Source organism: Canis aureus, chromosome 31, assembly GCF_053574225.1.
Source record: "Canis aureus isolate CA01 chromosome 31, VMU_Caureus_v.1.0, whole genome shotgun sequence".
Taxonomy (NCBI): domain Eukaryota; kingdom Metazoa; phylum Chordata; class Mammalia; order Carnivora; family Canidae; genus Canis; species Canis aureus.
Window position 1 is genome coordinate 23,459,836 of NC_135641.1, and position 15,963 is coordinate 23,475,798.

The following is a 15,963-nucleotide window of genomic DNA, read 5'->3' on the forward strand; positions in this document are numbered from 1 at the left end:
GCCTCATGGGATGAATGAGGCAAATATTAAGTGGCTCCCTAAGGACACCTGTAGGTTTGTCCAGCAACTTGGATTCAAATGTGTATTTTCCAAGGCCAGTTAGTTAGTTCTCTACTGATCTACCCTGGGCTCTGGTACCCCCCTTTAAAGGAAGAGCATCTCCTCTTCTATTTTTTTTTGGTTAGGGCTACTCTCTCTAGGAAAGATAAAAATTCTTTTGGAGGGCAAAGTCCTAATGAGCTGTTCTTTCCATGTTCTTTTTTTGCTTCATCGTTTAACATTCTGCTTGGCCTCCAGCATCAGGTCTGAGTTGCCTTTGTGCATTCACACCTGGTTTCATGCCCACACCCTGCTTTTGGATGTATGCGTACAGTCTCCTGAAAGCATGGGCTCAACCCAGAGCTCCCTGTTGCTGTCATGCTGAATTTTATAACTCTTTTCCTTTTTCTTCCCAGGGGAATTAATGAATTGTTAAAAATTTTATTTTGGAATATCTTCTATACTTCCCATCCTTTATACATAAATTCTTATTTAAGGATTTAGGCTAGAATCCCACTGAGTCAGACTTTTCTCCAAACTCTCGGAAATTCGCCTGCTTCAACTCTGTGCCTAGCACTGACTTCCTGTACCCTTATCCCCTCTGAGACAAAAGGGTCACTTTCCTTCTTGGCTGGAGTTACCTCCACATCATCTCAACTTATTTATTGTCGGTCAAAATGCCCCTTCCCTGCTAGAGGTCATAATAACAGCATGAGCAGTTCACGTTTGGTAAGAGCTTCCTTGGGCAACATGCTGGTCCTTCCTCTGCAGTCTCTTTTGGGATCCTCGTGACACCCCTGCTACCCCCCCCACCCCCCGCCAAATGACAGGGTCTCACAGGGGCTAAGGTGCTTCCTCAAATGTACATAACTGGCTCCCCTACAAGCTGACACAGCTAGGATGCCAACCCAGACAGTCAGATGCCTGGTCCTACCCTGGAGACGAAAGAGTCAATGAGGCAAATGGGGACTTTTGCTGATGCTAGACTTATAGCAAAATTAAACTCCAGCTGTTGTCTGAATAATTGAAATCTTCCCACCACTACTCTGTCTTGCAGAGTACTCAGAGCAATGCCCGGCTCATCAATGTTAGATATTAGTATCATATCTTGCCTTGTTGCCAGCTTTGATTAAAAAAAAAAAAAAAAGTATACGACTAGCACAGCACAGCCCTTGGCACATCATGTTCCACAAAGTCATCTTTCTTCTCTACTGCTATTTTAAATATACCCTGTCCCCTCCATCTCCAGTCATAGCCATTTAGGAGTGGTAGCTATTAACTTGGTAAATTGTTAAGGTCTCTCCTGAAGAGCAAACAGTCCTCCCTCTGCCTTCTGCTGGATTGTCCCCTTCCCCCATTACGTCTTGGGTCATCGGCAGAACTGGGGCAGACAGAAGAGAAGAGATGGGAAAGCCCGGGGGGCTGTTGGACAGTGGGTGCCCTCACCTTTGGAATGCACCTATTTGAAAATTGAGAAGCAACGCAGTGTCTTGGAAAGAGCACGCTTAGGCCTGAAGACAAAGAGATATGGGTTCAGATCTTAGTTCTGGCGCTGGTGGTTGTGTGATCCTTCATTAAAGCTCCTTAACCTTTTGGAGCTTTAGTTTGTCATCTGTAAAATGGGGGTAGGGTAGTAGAATGTCTGCTTCGAGGATCTGATTGGTCTCTGGAAGGCAGTAGCACTCTAGAACTGTCTACGGTGTGATTACCGTTAATTATGATATTACCTGTGCCACGAGGCATATTTCAGCCTGAAGTCAGGCCCACTACCTGAGACCTGGCTGGAAAAGTTTTAACGGCCTGGCCCCACCCTCGCTTGGGAGAGCCTTGGCAGCCCACACCTGCAGGCCTGTTCCCGGGGCTTCTCGGCCCAGGCACGACAGGCTGAGGTCTTTCAGAACCCTGCTGAGACCCCGGGAAGGTGGAAAGCCGTCGTGCTGGACTTGGGAAAGCAGAGCCGACAGTGGTACACCGTCGGATGAAATAGAACATCGGCCCCAGGGCTGCTCCGGGTGGGTTCGGAGCTAAATCCTCCACCAGTTCCATGACGTCATCGGGCCCGGTGCCCCTGCCCGGGCCCAGGGGGGCTGCAGCGGGGAGCGCAAGGGGCGCGGCGGCCTTCCTCCCCTGACCTAGGACTGCGCCCCGGGCTCCCTTCCAAGCCGAGGCTGCGCGGAACCCAGGTATTTACCGCCGGCCGTGGGGCCCTAACTGGGGGCCCTTGTCCGCGGCAGCAGCGAGCGCTGCACACTCGGGGGTGGGGGGGCGTTGGGGGGGTGCGGGGGCTCCGAGCCCAGCTCGGCTCCGGCGCCCCTGGAAGCGGCCCGCGCCCTCGGGGGCCCCGCCGGCCACGTTCGCACTGGCCCCCCCTGGCGAGGACCATGCCCGTGGTTTTGGTTTCTTGGGGAGCCGGGGAGGCTTGGTTGGTCTGGCGCGGGGCTAGCGCGTCTGTAACCAGAGACTCCGTTAGGGAGCCGGAGCGCGCCCGGTGCAAATGCAAAGCCCTGGGACCGCGTGTTCTTGTCCTCCCTCCCCACCCCAGTCACCACCCCCCCACCCCCCAGTCACCCCCCCACCCCAGTCACCACCCCCCCACCCCCGCACCCCCCCACCCCAGTCACCACACCCCCACCCCCCACTCCCCCCCACCCCAGTCACCACCCCTCCACCCCCCAGCTACCCCCCCCCACCCCGCCCTGCAGGGCCTCCGCCTCTGGGATCCCTGAAACCCCCAGAACTCTGGGCAGAACCGGGCCGACGGGGCAGCGAGCAGAGGAAGCGAGGGAGGCGCGGGGGCTTCCCTGCCCTTGGCCTCGGCCACCTGAGAAGGGCAGCGGCCCGAACCTGCCTCCCCGCCCCCAGCGAGGCCGCCTCCACTTCAGCCCCGTCGCTCCTATTTCTGAAGGTCCTCAGAGAAGGAGATCCCATAATTTACTTGATGACCTGTTTCAGTTTTTAGCAACTAGGAAATTCTCCCTTCTAACCTCGATTCACGGGGCCACGGATTACGTCGATTTTTTTTTTTTTTTTCCTGGTGTAGAACACAGGGTGTTTCGCTCCATCCTCTCGGGCTGGGCCGGTCTGCCCTCTGGGGTGACCCCTCCCAGGCCGCAGCGGGGTGTCACCCTGGCCTCAGTGGCTCTAGGCATTCGTCCCCTTTCCGCATGACATTTTCTTTCGTGGGTTCCCAGAACTGCCTTAGCTTGTCTCCCCCTCCCCCTTCCTCGATGATTCCTTCTTAGTTTTTCTTTTTGAATTTTTAAAAAAATTTTATTTATTTATTCATGAGAGACACATAGAGAAACTAAGGCAGAGGGAGAAGCAGGCCTCTTGTGGGGAGCCCAATGCGGGACTCGATTCCAGGACCCCGGGATCAGACTTGAGCCAAAGACAGACCCTCATCTGCTGAGCCACCCAGGCATCCCTGAATCTTTTTATTATGGGTATTTCTAAGTACATAGGAAAGTAGAGAGAATAATAAATCCCATGTACCCCACCTCTCAGCTTAAGCAACTAGCACTCACCGTTACATCTTGTTTTAACTCTGCCCCAGTTTGTTTCCCCATCTCCATACTGATGTATTTTATAGACAGTTTTTGATATTCTATCATTTCCTCTACAAATACTCCTGTGTTTGTATTTGTATCTTTAGATGACAAGTCTTTAAAAAAAGAATTATGCAATATTATCATCACCTTTCAAAAGTAACAATTCCTTAGTAGCAATGTATATCCAGTAATTGTTCAAATTTCCTTGATAATCTCAGTTAAAAATAATTGGTTTGTCTGAAAGGTCTACAGATTTGTTTGAGATGTTTCTTAGGTTTCTTTTGACCTATAAATTCCCTGTCCTTTTTGCCTTATAATTTAACATTTATCAAAGGAAATGGGTCAACTGGGCATACAAATCACTTCAGGATTATTAAAATGCAGATTGTGATTCGGGAGATCTTAGGTAGGGCCTCGGGCTCTGGATTTCTATGTGCTGTGAGTGAGGGACCATACTTCCAGAAGTAAGGCTGTATAACATTTCTGGGATTCTGGATTTTGCGGGTTGTGTATCTGAGGTGTCTTTTTTTTGTTTGTTTTTGTTTTTTTTTCTGAGGGGTCTTTTAAACAAATTCCCAGTTTGTCTGCTGTATATTCTCTAAGTTGGTACTTATAGATCTAGAGGTTTGATCAAATTCAGGGTTGACATTTTAAATCAAATTTAATTAATTCATTTAAATTTTAAAAATTTGAGTATAGTTGATACCTGGGTTGACTTTTTGGCAAGACTACTTTATCAGTGGTGGTGTGTATTTCCTACTGCATCTAGGAAGGTGGTTATAGTTTGCTTGTCTCATTTTTTTGTTGTTGTTGTTATGTTCAGATTGGTTAGTGGGTTCCAGTGTGGTCAACCTGACTCTTCCATTATGGAGCTCTTAATTAGTAGATGATGATCCTTGTCTAGACCCATTATTACAGTCCCCTAGTGGAAGGATACCCTTGAGGACACCCTAGTACTCTTTCTGTGCCTTTCTTTGGAATCTCTACAAATGTCATTTTCTCCATGAGTTCTTTGTTCACTTTCCAAAAAGGATCTCCCTCTCTTCTCTGTGTTCTCATGGAATCAAAGTTTTATTTTATTTTTTAAAGATTTTATTTATTCATGAGAGATACAGAGAGAGAGGCAGAGACATAAGCAGAAGCAGGTTCCCTGTGAGGAGCCTGATGCAGGACTTGATCCCAGGACCCTGGGATCACAACTTGAGCCAAAGGCAGATGCTCAGCCACTGAGCCACCCAGGTGTCCCGTAATCAAAGTTCTAAAAGGTCATTCTATCCAATAACTTCATTTTATAGATGAGAAAAATGAAAGTTAAATTAGAATGGTCAGTGTCACAGAGCTAATCAGAATCAGCAGGTCTGAAATGAGACTTTTGGTCATTTGGATTGGCAACCAACAGGTCACAAGTGATTTTGTAAAGAAGGATTTTGGCCACTGGATGAGGGTTGAAGCACAGAATCTTAGAATGGTAAAGCCAGATGGAATATTAGATTTGGCAATCTCTAATTACCAGGATGAGAACAAGGAGGACTAGAATTGGTAAGTGACCTTCCTAGATCACACAAGTAACTCTTGGAAGAGCTAGGGCTTAACTAGGGACTGTAGGGTAAATAGGGGTAGTAGTGAAGGACAGAATCAGAACAGCCATGTGTTTTGGGAGTATATGGGGCCGGAGACCTAAGATGGGAACTAAAGGATAATGTGATTGAGAAAAAGGGTTTTCATGGGTGTTTGAGTCAGAGAAGATACTCAGTGAATACATGTTGGATAAATGCACAGAGGGAGGAGGATGCTGGGGATGCCTAGGATGGAAGTAGATAGAATGGAAGAGAAGATGTGGAAGACAGTGGTGAACATTGGTCTGGGGATGATAGTGGAGTCCTTTCCTACCCTGGTGAGTGAGAAATGGGGGTGGTGTGTCTTTTGAAGAATGAAGTAGGGAAGTAGTAGGTGATGTCTAGGGAAAATAACACTTCACTTACAGTGGGAAGGAAGAGAGAGGACGAGGAAGAGGTAAACAATATCCAGACACACTTAAATCGGGGTTCTGATGGGCTGAGAGGGGGATGGGCAGGAAGAGAGGGAAGCCTCACTTGATGCAAGGGCTCAGATATATAATAAAGGGCAGAGGGATAGCTGACATAAAGACTTGATCCTCCCCTCCAAGATCCTCCCACTCCCCTTTTTTGAGGGAACAGTATGCCAATAGTGATTAGGAAAAGGGAAAGCAGCCGTACCATCCTATATAATCCCAGGGTCCTGTAGGGCCTAGGTGAGAATGGGGGTGAGGTACTCATTTACAGTGGCAACATTTCTACTTTGGTAGGGAGGGTGTTCTCTCTGTGACTTGGCCCGGCAGGTAGGAATGTAAGTTAGAGTATGGGGAAGGAAGGCTGGGCACCGGTCCAAGATATCTTTTGGTTTGGAAAGAGGAGAGTAGTTGAGGAAGAGGGTGAGCTGGGCTCTGGCTTTCAGTCATGCTAGCCCAGACTGGTCTGCATATAGGCCACAGACTTGGGCCTACCCACTCTTATTTCGTACTCACTCTTTAAACTGCCAATCGCTTCTTTTATGCCTATTAGAATCCTACTCTTCTAGCTCAAAAGCTGTCTCCTCTATAAGGCTTTTCCCAATGCTCTAGATAGAAACTGCATCTCTTTCTTTTCCGAATTTTCATTGCCTTGCTTCTCTCTCCAATATGGAATGAATATTTTGCTATGTATTGTTTGCCTGTCCCCAGGAGACTTTAAGCTCCCAGAGGATAGGGACCATGTGTTACACAGCCCTGTGCTTTCTATGGTACCTGGTATATCTTCCCGGTATATATACCTATACCTGGTATATATTCCAGGTAATAATTAACTTTCCACATTAAATGTCCAATATAACTGTTAGTTAATTGAAAGAAAGAATACCAAAGTGTTCTTTAAAGAAACCTCACAAGGTTTCTTTCCTTCTAGGTGAATTCCCACAACTTCCAAGGATGAATATATTGACCAAATAAAGTGGACTGAATGTCCAGGTTAGGGAGAGATAAGAAAGGTTAGTCCAAGTCTGCAAGAAGTAGTCCTCTGATCACAGCGTAGGGAAATCTATAGCTGAACAGCTTGTAACAGGAATAGGGCACATGGGGCATGATTTATATGAGAGAGACATTAAGAGACAGAAGACAAAAGCATTTACTCATCTATCAAGAATGATGAAAACCTACTTACTCTGTGCTAGACCCTGGGGATGGAGTAGAAATGGGACACAGTCCTTGTCTTCAAGGTGCTCACAGCAGGTCAATGCTAGAGGCAATGGTGTGCTGCTAACTGCTTAACAGCAGAATCTCCAGGGGAGAAAAAAAAGCAGCAGTTGCTCTGATTGTGGTGTTCCGTGGTATAAATACTCCCACTATGGCCAATTTCAAGCTACCAATGTGACATCACTGAAAGTGGGGCTGGAACTGATGTGCCAGCAAGCAAGCTGGCTCTAGCACATCACTGGGGAGGAAGTAGCTATCTGCATATCTGCAGGGCCTGTGGCCAGAAGAGAGACATTTATTGGGAGTGAAAGAAAAGCAGCCAGGGCAAACAATGATGTCTGTTTTCCCTAGAGAAGAACCAAAGAGAATGTTTTTAGTGTCAATAATCTGATGTGTATCCTGAGGGAAGAAAAGGTGATAAATTGAGTGGTGTTGATGAGTGGTGATAGCATTATTGGAAAGATAGTCCAGTATTATCTACACTGAAAAAAAATTAGCTTGGCATAGGTAAATCTTATAAGACATGGCTTCCCCTACATCCCAGAGGGGTGGTTTTATGCCACTTTAGGAGCTAATATCTGTCATGGGCAGCTAGATACCAATACGTACATATGTTATATGATAATATTAATGTATATCATGTATTAACTACTATATATTCCAGGTAATAATTAATTTTACCTGGTACTTCATATATTTTATGTCTAATCCTTATAACCCTTCAGTGTTGCTATTTGTATCCTCATTTTTACAGATGAGGAAACATCAACTCAGTGAAACTAGGGTTTCATGAACTTGAAGGTTTCCTGCTTGAGATGGAGACGACAACCTCCAGAAGACAATCCAACTTACACGGCATGTTTGGGGATGCCTGTTAATCTTGTGCTTTGTTACCTATGAGACTGCTTTTTGAGTATTCTAGATATTAGAGATTTGAGTCTTCATTTTATAGAGGATGCCAGAAAAAACGAAGAGAAGAGTGGTCAGGATGGTCATGGGTCTGTACGCTGAGTCACATAAGGAACTGGGGATGGTTAGCTTAGTGAAGATAATAGGGTATGATGTGGAAGACAGATCTTCAGCCCTCTGAAGGATGGTCACATGAGGAGCAAGAAGGCATGTTCTAGGTGCCCTCCGAGGGTGAAAATAGGCCAAATGGATGGAGATGAATGGGCAACTCAGTCGTGCACCTCACAAACACATACTATGCACCAATTTTGTTCCAAGCATTGTGCTAAGTGCTGACAGGGGAAGGATATGATGATGAACAGGACATATATCCTTGTTCAACATCGGGAAGAGCTTTCTGGAAGTCAGACCTGTCCCATAATGGAATAGGATTCTGGAAAAGTAGTGAGCTTCCTATCCTTGAAGTATCCAGGAAGAAGCTGGATGTGCACTTATCAGAATGTGCCAGAATGAATCTCCTTGTTGAGTAGTAAATGGGACTAAATCCCTTCCCAGTTCAGAGATTCGGAGTCTACGTTCAGCCTTGCTTTGGCAGGCTGCTGTGCTGTACTGAAAATGTGTCATCATGACCCCCTCCCACCAGCTTTGCCCACCCAGCTGCATACTCTATATTCTCTGACCGTGAGTCGTGGTGGGCCAGATAGACTGGAAAGTGGTGGCCATCTGTGGCAGGGATGATGGAGTTTTGGCGGGTTTGTGTGGGCTCAAGGAATGCAGCATTGAAGCCATGTACACACAACCTGCTTAAGAACAACCCATGGGCAGAAAATGTTTTCTTCCTCTTCAGCCCTCCTCTGTTGCTGTGCCAGGCGGGCACAATGGTGCCTTTGAGAGGGGCAGCTGGAAGGGGGTGTTGGCAGGGAGGCTGGAAGTAGAACATTGCAGCTGGGGGAGGACCCAAATTCATTTCCAGGAGCAAACCTGCTCTGGGTGCCAGTTTCCAAAACAAAACTGCTGTTTCTCAGAGCTCATGGTGGTGGGTTGCCTCAGAGTTGGACAGAAGGCAAAGCCATTTCCTATACACTGCTCCACCCTCCCCAAGTTAAAAAAAAAAAAAAAAAAAAAAAAAAAAGAAAAGAAAAGAAAGAGAAAAAAGAAAAGCCCAACACAAAACTGGTGTATTGAGGTATTCTTGCTCTGGAAGCAGATTAACAGGTTTTGCTGTCTGTCTGGGTTGCTCAGGCCAACTTGGGGTGGAAAGGGCTTTCTGAGGGGTCCAGCGATTTTGGCAGGCTGATTGCCATGGGAACTGGCAGGGTTCAGGGGCAGGTAGGCTTCTGGGCCATAAGAGAGGGCTCAGAATGGAGACCCCCTTCTTCTGCCTTTTGGGGTCACTTCCCCACAGCCTCCGGGCACCTTTGCTGTCCCATCGGCTCTTCCCACTCACTGTCTTAACTCTCTCTGGTGGGAAAGAAGTGGGAGAACTCTGGCATTTCCTGCCCTGGTTGACAGTTGTCCCAGACCCTCTACTACTTTCAGAGGTCCTAGCAACGTCTCAGGGATGGGTGTGGGAGGACTTCCCACTCTAGGCAGTTAGAAGGTCCAAGTGCCAGGCTGCAAGCATGGCCACCTCCCCCTTTGTGCTTTAAATGGAGCAAGGTGGGTCCCTTTTACCTGGATGGCTTCCCACAAAAAGGTATCACTTGGGGCTGGTCAAGTGGTAATTTCTATTAGCGTTTACACCAGTAATTATGGGATTTTTCACACTTTGGTTCAATTTTATACCTAATAACTATAGAGCAATTATTTCATTTCAGGCACTGTGCTAGACCTGGGGATCCAGAATGAATAAGCTGGAGCTCTTGCTTCAGACAGCTAACTGCCAAATCCCACAAGGGACCCCCACCATCAACTCAGAGACATGTGCTTTAGGTAGAAAGCAGAGTGTAATGCAGAGGTCATCTCCTCCTGGGAGTGCTGCAGCACTGTGGGGGCACATGGGCTGGACGCTCATCTGATCTTAGGGTTCCTACTTATGTTTAGGAGACTCAGTTTCCTTGTATAAATAATGAGAATAATACACACCATGCAGAGTTGTTATAAGGATTGAATAAGACATGTATGAAGATGCCTGGACAGAGCCCATCGCCGGGTAAATGATTACTGCTACTATGAATCTGTTGGTCCAAATGGACTTGAGATATAACAAGTATGTGTGCACAGTGGTATTTATCTGATCCTTTGTTAGACTAGATACTCTTACCCAATGAGTCCATTCTTCTACCTTAATTCCTCTTCTGTAAAAGACAAGGATCAGCAAATTTATGACCTCACTAAGATAGATAAACGAAGGCCTACCCACTAGAGCCAACAAGTCATATTTGTATATAATATTCTCTGTTATATAACCCAGTTGTAGGAGCAGTAAAGGGTTGGAATGCTTCTATTCCCTGAGATTCCTGAATCTCTTGAATGTGGAAATGAAGATGATGAATTCTTTTCAATACTCTAAAAAGTCTAAGAGAAATGATACACTTCCCACTGCTAGAACCTCACAGTTTATCATTACTTAGGATGATGTATTTGTTTGGTAGACAGTGCCTTGGGAAGTTATTCTTTCACTAAGGGACCTTGGGGGTAGAAAAGTTAAACTCACCGGGCAGAGGTTAGCTTAGCGATCTTCCAGGAACCCATTGTGGGGGTGCTTCCTAGCCGGACATGCTGTCACATGACCCCAACCTGGGTCATCTGAGACCGCCTACAGCCTCCTCTAGCCTCTGCACCACGTATCTCCCTGCTGCTTTGTGACAATGTGCATGTGAGAATTCATCCTTAAAAGTTATTCCAAGGTCCTTGGAAGACACAAAGTATGGATAGCCAGGAGTCTGCAGACAAAGAAAATCAAAGCAATTCAAAAAGAACAAAGGAAATGGAAAAGAAGGAGAAAATAAAAGCATATGGATGAATGGAGGCTTGAAGTGGAATACAGGGTTCACATTTGTGGGAAGTAAAAAAAGAAGGGTCTTATAAGAGAGGGAAAAAGTTATGTGGCTGAAACTGCAAGCAGACAGTGGCATTTTGTAAGACAAAATCGACAGAAACCGTTTCTCTTTATTTGGCTGGAAGATTTTAAGGATCAGTGGAGGAAACGTGTAGCCAGTACGTGGCTGAAAGAGGTAAAGAGGGAGGATGGAGCTGTGGTGAAAAATGGGTAAAGTTACAAGAAATTGAAGAATCACAGAGGTCCTCCTAGAGACGTGATTTTAAAGACACAGGGGCTAATAGTCTTTTTTATGGGGTTGAAATAAGGCCTGTGTTAGAGCAGTGCTGAGATCATGGGTTCCTTTTCCTCTCTGCCCATCTATAGTTTAAAGTGTTCTACAATGAATTGGGGGTACTGTTATAATCAGGAAATGAGTAGCCTGCATAGTAGGAGGGAGCGAGAAGGGAACTGAGGTGGGAGCCCAGCAGGGAGCGCTGGGCCATGGGCAGGGAGGATTGTGACCTGGCCAGAGCTGCTTTGGGGCTGGGGTCTCATCATGATGATGGTGCTCCAGTGATGGAACCACTGGCCTTGACGGAGGAAGGGAATAGATCAGAAGAGGATGTCTCTCTAAGGCCCATTCCTGCCTTCCCTGGACTCTAGGCTTTAATGCATAATCAGGTTGCCACCTTTTTATTTTCCAGGAACTGAAAACCCCTATGAATGCTCTTCTCACCTCTCCCTTTCCCAGGAGGCTGTTTTCATTCCATGTTCCTTGGATTTGCGGCTGGGTTGATGGGCTAAGTGTTTGGCCAGTTCCCATCTTCATTACTCCAAGCTCTGAAAGGCTGTACCTGCCCAAGCTGAGAAGGTCTGAGGGCCTGAAGAGGCCACGGGACTTGAAGATTTCTTCCCCTTCCATTTAAGGGCGTGCACTACTGCAGGTGGTTATACTGAGGCAGAACAAGAGAATGCCTTATTCTGGCTGGGTGAACTTGGCCAGGCTACTTAAGCCGTAAAGTCCTCACTTTCTCTCTTTTGAAAAAAATAACAGCACTTGATTGGATTGAAGTAGTTAAAGGTATCGCCCAAATCTTAAAATAATCTGATGCATTATTTATTAACGTCTTTACATGCACATGGCTGTGCTAAATGTTAGTTTAAGAATTTAGGATTCTCATAGACAAGGCCCATATCTTGAGGAAGGAAGATCAACGGTCCCTAGCACTGTGTCCGGCACACTCCCTTTTGTAAAAGTAAATTTTTAAAAACTGAGATGAAATTCACATAACAGAATTAACCATTTTAAAATGTAGAATTCGGTGGCATTTAGTACTTCCACTCACACTGTCTTCTTAAAGTGTTAGAATAACACAGTCGGTTGGCTTGGTTCCATTTTGTTGTAATAACAAAATGCTGCACTGCACCTCCACGCGTCCCTTCTTGTGAGCCTGCACTCGAGAAATTCTCTAGGTCTGAGTCGCAAAGAATCTACTGGGTCATAGGATCTACAAATGCATTTTCAGTTCGGCGTATATTGCTAAACTGTTCTGTGAAATGGCCACCACTTGCATTTCCATGGCAGCGGCTGAAGTTCCCACTTCTGTGTCTCCTGACCACCATGGGGCTGGATGTAGGGGAGACCAAAGAGTGGTGAAGTCCTGAACTAGCTCTATCAGCATCAGCATGGAGAGATCCCGAGAACATCATGGTGAGTGAAAAAGGCAGGTTGCAGGGCACAAAAGGATTGTGGGACAACTCAGTTCTATCTATACTCTTTTTTTTTTTTTTTTTTTAAGATTTCACTTATTTATTCATGAGAGACATAGAGAGGCAGAGACATAGGGAGAGAGAGAAGCAGGCTCCCTGTGGGGAGCCCGATGTGGAACTCCATCCCTGGACCCGGGATCACAACCTGAGCCAAAGGCAGATGCTCAACCACTGAACCACTCAGGCATCCCTCAAGTATTTTTTTAATCAAAGGAAGAAAATAGTACAGATAGGGATGCCTGGGTGGCTCATGAATAAATAAATGAAATCTTTAAAAAAAAATACTCGAAGGGAATAAAGCAAATATTGACAAATATCATTTCTAAGTGAGAGGGAAATAGGAGTATTTGATATATTGTTCTTGAGACTTTGTTGTATTTTTAAAAAATTCCTCAATTAAATGGGGAGAGGGGGAGGGGAAAACCGATGTGCAGATTCCCAAAATATACAGGATAACAGATTTTTTTGAGCAGCTTCCAAATTTGGATTCACTTTCCCCCATGCAGAAATTCATATTAGTGGAGCCAACTAGCCTCCCCTTGTGAACATTGTTTTAAAGTAGATAAAATATCAAGGAATTTTGGAAGTTCTTATTTTTAGCCAGTAAAATGAAAAATTTCCACAGTATGTAAAATACAGTGCTCTAGTCGAAGCCTGCCTGGTTGGCTCCACCTAACTATGATCACGTCTAAGAACCTTTCCAAAGCTATTCTGGGCCTGGGGTGGGGGAGGTGACTCACTGTGTCCCTCCCTCACCCCAGCCCCTATCTGTTTATTCAGGTGAAATCAGATTAAAATGAACTTTAATGGTAGCTTTGGAAGTCAGAGACAAAGAGATCCTGCGAGAAGCCTTAGGCCAAGGATGATGAGAGTTATGTGGGTGACATTGCTAGCTTCTTAATTAGCGTCAACCACAATTTACGGAGCACCCATTTTTCAGAACAACACTAGCTTTCATAGGCTTTCCTCTGTGTTACTGGGAAGGAAGCATCCAGAGTGAGCACGTGCGATGTTATTTTATGCTTTCTTTTGGATAAACATAAAAATCTCATGCCTACTTTTAATGCTATCTGAAATGTTAAATACAAGCATGTGAATAAAAGATTACATATGCCCCATACCTAGTTGAGAATCTAGATTCTAAACTGAAGTGCCAGTACTGTCCCGAAACTCTGGGGCTTGGGGGCAAATCTGGATTCGAAGCCTGGCCTGACCATTCGGAAGCTGTAGACTTCAGGGGAGCTCCTTGCCAGCTCTGGGAAGCTGATTGTGACACCTGCCACTTGGGGCTGCTTTGCAGCTTCTGCAAGGCACTTGGCTCCTTTGCTAGTTTTTCAAAAACCAAATATGAAAATTTTAATTAATTTAACTTAATTTTTTTCCTTCTATTTTTTGGATGAGAATACTGAGGCCTGTTAAGCACGAGACTTGACCTAACTGCAGAACAGGGCTCACCTGCTGGTCCTATGTTCCTGGGTCAGGCACCTTCTATGGTGCCTGCCCTCACAGAGTCTCTGCAGGTGAGCAGGAGATCTAGAATTACCTTCTCCCCTGCCTGAGTCTCTCTGAGCAGCTCAAAAGAGCATCTAGAGTGATCTGGCTCATGTGGCTCCCCAGGACCCCTGGATCCAATTTCCTTAGCACTAGTTAAGTGAAGATGCTATATTAACCAGCTGTTGTGCGTGTCAGTGGGGCTGTAAGCTCTCAGAGAAGTGACCAGGTCTCCTGGTGCTTCTCAACAAGCCACTGGCCTCAGAAATAGACTGTGTTTCCTATGAGAGACTTTTAATGGAGAGCTTCCCTGGACGATCTCAGGTTAGCTTTTAGTCTTACCACTCAGAGTTTCACCAGCATGACGCACACAGCAACTATTCAGACTTTGCTATCTGTTCCCCTCAACCTCTAACCTTTGTGCTCTTTCTCAAGTTGCTGAACCCCTCGACCTCAGCTTCCTCACCCATAAAGTAAGGATGTGAGTAACTGCCCTGGATGTTCCGAGGATCAAAACAACATGAACTGCTGCACGGGAAAGCCTTTTGTAAACTTTTTAAGGCATAACTACCACTTTCCTGTGGTCCAGCATGAACCCATTCCTTTCCCAAAGGAGCCCTTAAGGGGAACAGTGTCTTCTGTTCTTTCAAAGCATTTCTCAGCAGACCCCTCTAGCTGCCTTCACTGAGAGGGAACCACAGGGGCCCTCATTCAATAAAGCAGGAAGGAACTGCATCCTTGCTAAAGAATTCAGAGTTCCTAGCACTTTCAAGGTAAATATCTGTTGAGTTCTAAGCTAACCTCATTCCAGGAGACCAAAATCTTCTCTCTTAGCAGTTTCCAGTGAGAGAATCTTGGTCTAGTTACTTAATGCATCTGAGCCTCAGTTTCCGTAGAAAATGTGAAGATACTTGCCTCACCGGATTCTTGTGTCAAATGAGGACACATGATGGTAGGCAGTCACCACACCTGACTTTTTCCTCTCCTTTGTACTTTTCTCTTCCATTTACCCTTCTAAACTATGTCTCAGCTTCCTTTTCCAGGAAATGGGGATAACACTACCTGGCCAACACACTCACAGGATTACTGTGTGACTGCCCAATCAGCTGAGGTAGGGCTTTGGAAAGGATATGTGTAGTAGAAATACCTGTATGGGGTTATTCTCGGGGTCACTGACCTCGAACTGATGAGTGTGCTGGTCCTCAAAGGCCTGGGCTGTTTTGTGTAGCGGCCACCTTTAGTAGCTCCCTTCACCAGCTTCTCCTACTGCTCTCTGCAGGCTCCTAATGCTCTCACATCTACCTGTGGTGCTCTGCGGCCTCCTAATCCCTGTCCCTCCCATGCCTCACCCCCATCTGCCTCTCTGGATCACAAGGCACAGGACCACCCACTCACTGCTCTCTGGATGCAAAAATGGTGCCTGCTCCAATCCCGCAGGCTGTTAGAAACCGCCTGCACATGACCCCCCTACCCTCATGAATAAGTACTAAAAAGACTCATTATGGGTAGATAAGGAAAACAGGAAATGCTCCCTAAAGCCCCCTACAACCCTCAATTTGAACAATCCCACCCCCTACAGAGGTCCCCAGCGTCTTATGCTAGGAGGCCACTAGCCCCCTCTGGGGTTGAGGAAGAGCCCTGTGTCCTAGACCCAAAGGGAACCGTTGGGAGGGCGAGCTGCAGAGGCAGGCGCAGGGGAGCCGAGCTGCTCTATTCTGGGCGCAGTTTCAAGGCCAGCTGCAAGGAGAACAAGCAGTTGCTGTGCGCCTGCAGCTGGCAGTGGTTAGGCCAGGGCTGTCCCTCACTTGGGGTATATTTAAAGAGACCCCACCAGACGATCATGCCAACAGGAAAAATGCACACACATCTCTGCTGGCCTGGTTCAGCTTCCAAGCTCAGCCCCCTCCGCCTTCACTGCAGCTCCCAGGCAGTGGATGAGAGAGAGAGAGAGAGAGAGAGAGAGAGAGAGAGAGAGA

At 46.4% G+C, this 15,963-nt stretch overlaps 1 protein-coding gene and 1 long non-coding RNA gene across 8 annotated transcripts in view; one reads left to right on the top strand and one right to left on the bottom strand.

The window, feature by feature from the left end:
- Window positions 1-15,963, bottom strand: part of DGKG (diacylglycerol kinase gamma) — a 205,345-nt gene that overhangs the window by 51,040 nt on the left and 138,342 nt on the right. The window lies entirely within an intron of this gene.
- Window positions 1,870-15,963, top strand: part of LOC144302539 (uncharacterized) — a 37,152-nt gene continuing 23,058 nt past the window's right edge. The window contains exon 1 of the long non-coding RNA XR_013369448.1: window positions 1,870-2,222. This is a non-coding gene — a long non-coding RNA (uncharacterized LOC144302539). The remainder of the gene's footprint in view (window positions 2,223-15,963) is intronic.